The sequence below is a fragment of the Triticum aestivum genome, chromosome 4A (assembly GCF_018294505.1).
Source record: "Triticum aestivum cultivar Chinese Spring chromosome 4A, IWGSC CS RefSeq v2.1, whole genome shotgun sequence".
NCBI lineage: Eukaryota > Viridiplantae > Streptophyta > Magnoliopsida > Poales > Poaceae > Triticum > Triticum aestivum.
Genome location: NC_057803.1, coordinates 542488910 through 542500313, shown reverse-complemented (window position 1 = coordinate 542500313; position 11404 = coordinate 542488910).

The window sequence follows — 11404 nt, the reverse complement described above, 5'->3', positions numbered from 1 at the left end:
AAAGATGAGGGGAGAAATATGTCCCACCGGGCGTGCCAGAATCTGATGACGGGAAAATGGCGGGCGTGAAAACACGCGTCCACGTCATTGATACAGAATGAAAAATTTAAATGCGTAGATGCATACAATAAGAATAGGATCAAACATTGCAGGTACTTTATTTCCAGAATTCTTATATTTACATAAAAATTCTGTTAATTACATCTCCGAAGAGAAAAACCGTGATTAAGAATTCCAACTATCCTATTACATAGAATTGCAACACATGACTACTACAAAATGATAAAGAAAAGTCGCTCCTCCTCGCTGTCGTTGACGCCGGTGTGCTCGGGGGAGCATCCTCGATCTTCTTCAAGTTATCATGTGTCTTGTTCATTTATATTTTTACCCTTGTACTATTATGAGTAGTACGTAGAGTACGAGTGCAATGTGTGTTTTTTTGCATCGGACACCTAATTTGTCTAGTCGACTTAACCAACATATGCTAGTATGACCATGCGGCTATCTTAATCAACTTTCAGGTCATTTCATTTTAACGAGTGATAAGTCGACTAGCAGAGTATCCACTTAATACATGCATGCTACATCTTTTATTGATGCATATATGACCATGCATGAGATGATGATTTACTCCATGTTAGCCTATGCGCATGCATGGAAATTTAAGAAAAAAGGAGGGTTCCAATATCAGAACCATCCAATATGTTATCTTGTTTGATTTGATATGTTTGATGATAGCATCTACTAAAGCGAGCTAGATGCAATATCCTTTGTTTTTTTATGGGTTACATGTATATACTCTAACCATCAGTGGGCAGTATATACGTGTTGCATAGAGTCTGTACTCTCTAGATTTCATATTTTAGATATGTAGGATTATACTTTTAACTTAACCTACACGCATTCATTTCTTTTTATGGGCATGCTATATTTTAGTGCAAAATGAGACAACTAACACTTTTATTATCTCATGTTTACCCGTTAGATTTCACTTAGCATATTCTATATGCATTAGAGTATGCTCATTTCATCATCTATATGACAGATGTATATGCCATTTGTACCTTCCTGTTTGTATTACTACTGACGTGGCATAGCATGTATGTCCGCAGTGTAACCAACAAGAGGCCTCAAATATAATTTAGCAAGCACCCGATTTATACATTTTTATGCACTAGGTATAGAGGTACATGCACAATTTACATTGTCTTATTTTGTGCAACTCAAACAAATGAAGAGTGCATTTTGTAGGCACATATTTATTTTATGATTTTATGTAGATGATCATCTAGGCTTTGGGTATGTTTCATATTTGTTTTTCCCCAAGCTTTACCTTTGTGTCACTCTCATCTACGATGGAAGGGAAAATATATCCTCCTTAGTTTTGGTTTGCCATGATCGACCAAGGAGTGAAATTTTTCCTCTTTGACATAATCGCACTTTGGCTTGTATCACGATGATCAACCAAGGCAAAAAAAATTACAAGAAGAAATTATATGTTGTATGCTCCTTGATTAGTATCAGAATGATCCGCCAAGGAGTATTTTTGTTGTTGTTAAACATATTCGCACTTTGTCCTGTATCATGATGATCAACCAAGGCGAAACGTCAAGATGGGGCTATATGGAGAATGCTCCTTGGTATGTATCACAATGATCAACCAAGGACAAATTTTCTTCTCTTAAATATAAGTGCTCTTTGGCTCGTATCACGATGATCAGCCAAGGCAAAATATCAAGGTGAAGATATATGGAGAATACTCCTTGGCTTGTGTCACAATGACCAACCAAGGGCAAATTTTCCTCTCCTAAACATATTCGCACTTTGGCTTGTATCATGATGATCAGGCAAGGCAAAAATGTCGAGATGAAAATACGTGAGATATGTTCCTTGGTTCGTATCGCGATGATCAACCAAGGACACATTTTCCTTTCCTGAACATAATTGCACTTTGGCTCGTATCGCGATGATCGGCCAAGGCAAGATGTCAAGATGAGGACACATGGGCATGCTCCTTGGTTTGTATCACAATGATCAACCAAGGAGAAAGATGAACATGATGAGAGATATAGGGAGGAGCAAGAAGATTAGAGGAGAATCATGATGCCCACCTTGTCTACCTTTCTCAGGCTTTTGATCGGACGACGGCCTTGCAGCAGCAGCAGCAGCGTGAGGCCAGAGATCAAGAATATGAGCAGGGAAAGTAGTAGCAGAGCAGCAGCGGCCGGCCGGGGAAAAAGAGAGCAGCAGTGTGCGGCAGCGCAGCGGAGCGATCAGGAAAAAAAGGAGCAGCAGTGTGCGGCAGCGCAGCGGAGCGATCAGGGAAAAGAGAGCGCCAAGAGCAGGCCCTTTGGAGGTATTTATAGGAGGGAGCAACGGAGGAAATCAACGGAGGGACGCGCCCATGTTCTCTAGTTTGTGGGTGAGATCGTGTGAGCGTGGGGCTGCCTCCTTCTTTGTTTATTTATTTAATCACTAATTTCTCCAACTGTGTGGTTTGGCTGGCAAGTTACGTACGTGGTTAGCTCATGTGGGCTAAACTCCTTCTTTTACTAATTAACCTATGGGCCTTGGCGTCATCCAGCATATTTTAATGGGCTAGGCTTAATCAACTATTAATGTGACATTGAGGATTATTTTCTTAGTGTGACATGCCGTATATAAATACATGGAAAATGTATTTTTTATGTGGCGTTATATCCCTCATACCCATATTTCATTAGGAATGACGTGCGTCTCTTTTCCTATGTCGCCGTGATATTTTATTAGCGGCAATGAAATAATGCCCATGTATATTGCATGGTTTAATATTTGGGAAATAAGCGTCGCCCGCGATGATTTTATGTTGACATTTCACGCGGTCTAATATGTGAAGATATTAGCGCCGTCTATAATCTTGCGTCTCATGGTTATTATTTCATCGAGAATAAAACCTTTTATGGAGATTTCATTCATTTTACCAACTTTATGAATACCCGATATTTTCATATTCTAAGCCAATGTAAGTGCTCAACAATTATATATTGATATTTGGCTCATTCCTTTATTTCCGCGCCTGCTATTTTCTAGTAAGCGGTCAAAGTTAAACAAAGTCATTTGCTCTTCCCATTGGGTGATTCATCATTTTTTCCACTCGGATTAATTTATATTTTTATAATAGCTATTGCACCATACTTTACTTTGGCGAAATTCCGTGTCAACACTCGCCTTGGACTTGCCAGAGGTGCGATAGGACGCGTTGCTCGCGCGCGTTGGCCCATTCCATGCCCGCGTGATCCACCAAAGCTTTGGCTTCCAAGCGGGAAACCCACTTGACGAGCTGGTAGTAAAAATCGGCGTCACGAACGCGTGCGTGCCCGATAGCCTCCAGGGCTATTTGCCGGGCGCCGGCCTCCACGTAGTCGGCCCAGTTGCGGGCGCTCTGCTCACGAATCAGAGCGTCGGTGCACTGTTGCTCCATGTCCCGCTGGTGGCGCAAATCGGTGATACACTGCTCCTCCGCCAGGCGGTCACGCTCCAACAACTCCTGCTCCTCCGCCATGCGGTCGCGCTCCAACAACTCCTCGATCTCCGCATTGCCATCTAAAGACAGATAGAATGCCTCCTCCCTCCGTCTACCTTCCGGTGAAAACCCGAACACTAGTTCCGGCGGTGACCGCCTCCGGCGTCGCCTACCACGGATGGGCGGGGGCATGGCGGACGTGGCGAGCAACGTCGGGCCGGTGGGGGCTTATGAGGATATGGCGAGTTGGTTCACGGTGGCACCTGAGAAGGCCGGGAAACAGTACTTATAGGCGGAAGGTATGCCTTGGTCTTGCTGCTTTGCTCACGGGACTAATAAATCCCGGACGGAGGGAGTACCTTGGTTGGTGAGGGGTTTGAATTAAGCCCTGCAAACCGGAAAGGAGGTACTAGTACGTGCGTGATCCGCTATTTATTCGTGTAGGATCGAGTAGGTCGTTTCTTGAATTGAGCCCTGCAAACCGGAAAGGAGGTAGTACGTGCGTGATCCGCTGTTTATCCGTGTAGGATCGATAGTGTAGCTTGTCAGTTTCTTCAGAGGTAGGCATTTTTATCCGTGTAGGATCGATAGTGTAGCCTGTCAGTTTCTTCAGAGGTATGCATTTTTATTCAAAAAACTGCCACTTTGCATCTTGCGTCGCAAATAAAACTGCCGGGAGCGCATTTGTAGGCTAGCTAGTGATTGATCAGTAACTTGTAAACACCGAGCGAACAGAAATAAGTAACTGTTAATGCATCCCAATGATTCACAGATCATATACAAATATGTAGCTCCAAAAGCAAAGATCATCCACTTCGGATCTTGCGTCGCAACTAAAACTAACTAGTACGATTCCCATACATAAGATCAACATGTTAATGCATCTCAATGATTCACAGATCATATTAAATATGTAGCTCCAAAAGCAAAGATCTAGAAAAAACATCTGTTCTTCCTACTAACATGGATGCTTCTCTTGGCCAACATTCAGTATAGACTGAAAGACAAATTTGTTTGTGAAGTCTACAATTCCTCTTGCAAACGTAAGTGGTTTCACCAGCAGCTGGAACCATGAGAATGAACCACACATGATGGAGGAACATCCACTGCAATATGATTTGGTCTTCTCTCGATCACACGGCAAGACTATTTTCGGAATACAAACTTTAACTTAGGCAAAATGATGCCCATTGTATAATCAAACCAAAGCAATGAAGCACCTAGTGTTGGCCAATAAATAGTACAGTACTACTTTTCCGCAGTCCATGAAGTGACTATCCAATCTTTCTGTGCCTATTTTCAAATGGCACTGCATGCAGTGACTATATTATTCTCTTGTGTAGTTCAACCAAAATTGCGGGCACTTTGTTTGTTTGCCAAATAGCAACGGGCAGACATCTCTGTCTGCACAAATATCAAGCAGCTAGTAAACATATAACACACCTTGTATTTTCGGTTTAAACATGTCTCTTCTGCTTAGCATCTGTCATGTTCTGCACTGGACAATCTGATGCAGTTATGTTTTGCCCTGGACAATTTCATATTGAATTGATTTGCTGGTTCAGAGCAGAAATATAGCGCCTATTCTTCATCAGACCAAGGATATCCATGTTCGCAGTGATGGAAGAGGTGAAATCGATACAACCGAAATTGAGCATCCAATCATTGAATCCTGTCCTGCACCTCCAATGTAGGTCCACCCTGCCAATAAATTTACATGCAAACCACTAGTATTACTATCTAATGACAGTACAAAAAGAGTAGCAAGATAGTTGCAAACCATGTACCTTCGTAATGAACAGCTCATAGTGCCACCAATTGGATATAAAGGTTTGGAAAAAAACATGCTCCTAATGTTGAACCAGTTGGACTTTTTGTGCAGTTCCACTAAAATCAAGCATCCCTGTTTGCATAGATATTGAAAGTGTGATTACTCTAAAAGTGGCACTAGTGTGATTTCTTAATGGGAAAAGGTAGCAAGACTGTTTCTAACCACCTGTTTGAAGGAATAAATAAAGCAACAACGGCTAATGTCAGGAAGGCATACATAGTTTTTTCTGGAAAAGTGAGCCATTCCTGACCTTTCCTCTTCTTTTAAGCAAATTTTGTGTAGTTCTACTAAAATAAAATGCCATCACCGCCTTGACAATTCAGTGACACTGTACAAAAGGAAATGACTTAACATTACATCATCATGTCAGGTATGTAGTCGACATGCATTAGAGACAAACATACATACCTCCTCAAGAGAACAACCGGAGGAGGAGGTGCCCACTCTTGACCTTTCCTCTTGTCTTCATAATTGTCTGTGCAGTTTAACCAGAATAAAATGACATCAGTGCCTTGGCATTTTGGTGACACTGTACAAAAAAATTAACTTATCTCATGAAAGTGAGGTATGTAATCTATAAGCATTAACAGTTTAAAAATCTGAAGGTAGTAATAAGTTTCATCGTTGGTATACTGGATGTGCAGCAGCATTAGAATGCCTTAGCTGAAAATTCTTTAATACATCCACAATCAACAGCTAACCCTAGAATAATCCAGTGACATTAAATGGCATTGCTTAAATTTATGGGTGGCATTAGACTGAGAGCGGCATTAGTTAAATGTGGCATCACTTTAGTAGTAGCATTGCTTGACTTGACTGCTGGCGTTATACTAACAGCAAAAAAGTGGCAATAAGAGCATGGGAGGCCCATTTGGATAGTGGGCGGACCAGTACGATGTACCTCCACGGACGCAGAGTGGTGAGGGAGGTATGGTTTCCCAGAGCAACAAATATCCACGCAGCATATGTGGATTGCGTCCCATTTTTGTTCTCTTTAGCCACCTTTTTCCTATGCGAAGACAACAAACCAATCGACCTGGTCATTCTCTATTGCGTTGTCATGCCTTTCTACCCTTCTTCAACCAAGAGACACAAGACTCGTTCCTTAGCTACTGATTTTCCCCTTTTCAACCTAGATGCGGGTTCGATGCCAACTCTCTTGGACAGTACAGTCTCCCTTCCTTTCCTTATTCAACCCAGACATGGATTAGTCTGCATGAAGTAGGGTTTTCTTTAATAGTGCAAATTACGGTTTTCGTCTGCGTGGCCAGCAGAGTAGAGGATAGCAAATTGGGAAGATGGTGGAGTGGGAAAAGATCCACATGCAACGATGTAGCAGATGGGGCAATAGAACAAGGTTATGGCTCGAAAAGAGGTAGCATACCTGAGGGTCGACGGGAATTGGCTTCGCTTGTGGTCATCGTCCTCCGCACACACTACGGCAGCGAGCTTGGGGACGGAGGCCATCCCGCGCGGGCGCTAGGTCTGAGAGGACGGCCTTGTCGTCAGTGCGTGACCTCGCTCGCCGACGACGAGTGTGTCAACGCTGCACGTCCTTTTCTTCCCCGGCGGATCTGTGACCACCGGTGAGGAGGGAGAGAGGGGTCGTCTTTTTAGATCTGGAGAGAGGGTGGTAGTGTGAGAAGCAAGTGGGCAGCCCTTAGCAAGAAAGCGTTGAAGCTCCAGCCTATATATATATTTTATACTACTAGTACTGGAAGTGGGGTAGTGGTAGAGTAGTTTATATTTTCTCTGCGTATAGTACCAGTTAGTCGTGCTTCAAAACTGATCGGCACGCCATTAAAAAAATAAAGGTCGATAACTAATGCGGCACCTCGGGCCAACGCGGCCAGATCGCATTTTGCACGAGAAATTACACACCATGTTTCGTTGACATGTGGTCCCGTTCCAACATATCAGTGAGACGACGGCGAGTAGTAGGAGTATTTCCGAATGGACATGTAGGCCGGGGCGCCTCTTCGTGAACCGTGGCAAACTCGCAACCGTCCACCGAATCTTCGCCTTTCCATCTTGATTTGGAATTGCTATCGCACGCTCTTCCTCTCCCTCCTCCATTTTCCTTCAGCCCTTCACCCTTTCTTCTGGCATTGTTCGATCGTCTTCTCCATGGAGGGAACAGGCCAGGAACGACCGTGTTATTCTTGCCCCGATCTAAAAGATGACGTGGTGGAGGAACTCATTGATCGGTGCGACGTCATCACCTCGGCTAGCATGGAAGGTTCGTTCAAGCCCATTCTCGACTCAACTAATAACATCATTACAAAGAACCCAAGAGTCAAGGAGCGGTTTGATCTCCCCTATCTTCTTCGCCGTGACCCTGATGATTGGCACCGGCACGACGGAGGCCTCGCCCTGTGCCAGTTGATGCCGCTTGATAATGATACATACGATGTTAAGATGCCATCGCTTGAGGGCAAGGCTTGGGCGGGTGCAAATGGAGATTGGGTTGTTTACATTGGGTCCAACTGCGAGTGGGAACTTGTGAGTGTCTACACTCGTGACCGGGTTCCACTTCCAAAAATCTCAGCACCCTGCCCAGAGGTTGAGCACACCGGTATTGTATGCACGTTCAAAGATGATCATTGTGATTGTCTTCTGCGGAAGATAGCAATTTGTCGAGTTCCCAACCGCTCTTGGAATTACAACAACTATCAAGTTGTTGCTATCTTCGACAAGCTTGTTGCCGTCCTTTGTGGTTCGACTCGATGGAGATTGCTGAAAAATCAGTTTCTGTATAGGGATGAGTACTGTGATGCAATTCAATACGAGGGCCTTGTGTTTGCTGCCACCACTACTGGCACTGTTTTTGCATGGGATCCTCATAGTTTCGGTACGTTTGTATTCCACCGTAATTATAATTGTTTCATCCACATGCATGCGGGTTAGCAAGTTTCCCTTTACTAATTAACCTTCTTCTTGTGTTTCCAAGGTCCTGTGAACATCCCACCACCTATACTTGAAAAAAATTATAACCAAGGGGGATATGACGATGGTGATGATCACGAGCATGAGGACGAGCAGCGCCCATATACTCTGTGGCGTCTGGCAACTAATTCCGATGGATCACCTCTTCTTGTGTGTATACAGCCCACTGATGGTGTTACTGCTAAGGAAGCAGGTGTAGTCTCCCATGGTCGCACTCTCCGGACCTATTCCAACACCCGTTGCATGGTATTCGGGATGGATACTAGTGTGCTAGTGCCAACTCCTTCTCCCTGGTACAGAATTGATAGTCTTGGAGAAAACTCGCTCTTCCTTGGACAAAACTATCCGATGATGGTGAACGACGATCCAACTGCTGTTGACACAACGTTTACAGTACCATTTATGAGAAGCAACTGTGTCTATACCTCAGACATTTGGGTGGTTCCCTACCCTGGTACTGATATAGTAGGCCGCTTCAGCCTGGATGATCAGTCCTGCATTGGTTTCAAGATCAACAATCGATGGCCCGTCCCAGTGAATCACTTGTGGTTCAAAGCAAGCGTTTCCAACACCGAGGAATGGTTGAGTTGAAGTTCATTTCATTGCTTGTTATTTGTTGTGTGGTGAAAACTTTAGTATTTATAATGTATCCTCGTTGTCGATGTGGGTTGATGACCTGTTGTATGTAATAAAATGATATGCGTGTGATAAACTTACTAAATTTATGAATGGCTTTCGAGTCGCTTCTCTAAATTTGTACTAGCTTCACATGCTTCGCGCGTCGGGCGGGTGTTTTTACTGTAGCCATATGTTAATGTGTTCGCTGTACGTAACCAGGACCTTGAATCCTCGATACTAGTACTATATAGTAGGAGTAAGTAGTAGGAGTAGTAGGGTGGCATGGGCCAGAACAAGCATTCACGTCTAGGAGTACGGCACACGCCACCACCACGACATCCATCTAACACCATATTATTTCTTGGAGTTCGTGCTAGAGCAATCTCTTCAACCTCATCGTTTCTCTAACTTCAGCCATTGCGCGGCGGGCGTGGTGGGGGTTTGTCGATAGTTGGTTTCCTTAACTGCGGTCCCACTTGTAAGGCCAACTCCAACGCACGACCCCAAATGCACCTCCGTTTTGCACGAACTCCAATGATGATTTTGACTAGAAAAGCAAGACCAAAGAAAACAAGAACCACAAGAATACATTTTACTACTCTTGCAAGTTGGATTAGTGCCTTCTCGATGCATTCATTGTTGATCTGCGGAGGCTCGATCTTGCATCTGTGCTAGCTAAAAGTGATAGAGCATCTACTAAATTGCGCTCTATCAATATATGGATGTACTTTTCTTCCCAATACAAAAACTTGCATCCATTCTACTCCCTCTGTTGCACAATACATGCCTTCTATTTGTCAAAATATATATGTATCTAGACATGTCTTAGTATATAGGTACATCCATTTTTGGACAAATGGAAATCAAGTATTTTGGAACGGAGGGAGTACACAATAAAAATTTTAAGTTAGCACAACTAGTCTAATCCGAGAGCAGAACCGAAGATTTGGTCGGGTTCTTCCTCCTTTTGCCGACACGTGGGACATCCAGCATCCAGGTCGTGTCATGAAAGAAAATAGAGTGGTAGTTGAAGCCACGAGATGTGCATCTTGGGTTAAACTGTAAATAGAATCTTACTACTCTTGAGTAACTCCAAAAGCGGCCACCGAAGATCTTTATTGGATTTGTTTTTCATCAACAACACGTCGAGGTGAAAGATGTGCAGGTTCAGTGGGTCATCTTGCATTTTCACTGACATGTGGGGCTGCATGTGAGCAAACAGACGATGGGCTCCGCGCGTCCGCTGGCTGGCTGAGAAGAGAGATAGAGGAGGGCTGAGCATGGACTGCAGGAAATTTGTTCTACGTACCTCGATATAGGCTCGATATAGTGGGGTGGCATGGGCCATAACTAGCATTCACGTCTAGCAGTGGCACACGCCACCCACACGAGTCCCATCCGACACCAATTTTCTTGGAGTCCGTGCTACAGCCATCTCTTCTCCCTCTTGTTTTCTCAGCCATCGCGCGGTGGGCGGGGTGGGGGTTTGCCAATAGTCGGTTTGCTCAACTGCGGTCCCACTTGTAAGTGAAAATGCAACACCGCACGCATTCCCGCTTGAGCGGCGTGCCGAACCAACCGTGTGGGGGTGCGACGCGAACACGGCAGGCTTTTCCTTTTGAACTCGTAACTTGTAAAATTTGGTTCTGCTCCATGGCACGACCGATAGATAGAAAATAACGATTTTGCCTAGAGTAATGAGAAGTTTGGTTCTGGCGCCGTTCATGCATGGAGTACGTACGAAAATTATGAAGTTGATGCAAAAGGTAAGATAATTACTGTAGTATCAGATACTACTACATGGATTTGACGGAAAGATAAAAATACATACGGATCCATCAACGTTCAATGACATCCTCACGCCCTAGTGCGCCGGGTCACCAACCGATGTGTGAGGAGTAGTGGCGTTGGCGGCAAGCTCAACGTGCTTCTGAACAGTGCCGTCCAAGGTTGCCCTGCGCTCCAAGAAGGCCAGCGTACTATCGTCCTCCTCTTGCATGTAGTAGTCCTTGTGGACGATTTGCGCGTATACGTGGGTGATTATGACGATGGTGTCTTGCTGCGCCAGGCGCTGCACGGCGAGCGCGACCTCGAGGTGGACATTCTCCGGCGCGACGGCGGGCAGTCGCAGGGCCACCAGTGCGTCACAAGAGGTTGTTACCATAGTGGTCGTTGAGGGTGGTGGGCATCGCAGAGCCTGGGCGCGTTGGCTGGAGGCTTACGTCAAAGTCGTCCGCAAGCTTCTTGACGACGGTGAACTTGTCGAGGAAACCGACAAGGACCTCGTCGAACAAGGAGACGAACTTGTCGTCCAAGCGGCCCCTCGCCCTGGGGGCCTCAAGCAATACTACCTGGAGACGTTCCTCGGTGCCGAGCCACAGGCCGGCGTCGTGGACCATCTGGCATAGCCGGCTGATGCTCGCGCTCATCGCCTCCATGGGTCTAGCGTAGCTTCTAGTCAACTGATTTTGCGATTCGACTGATCTCTCAGCCCTTGGTTAGCGTGC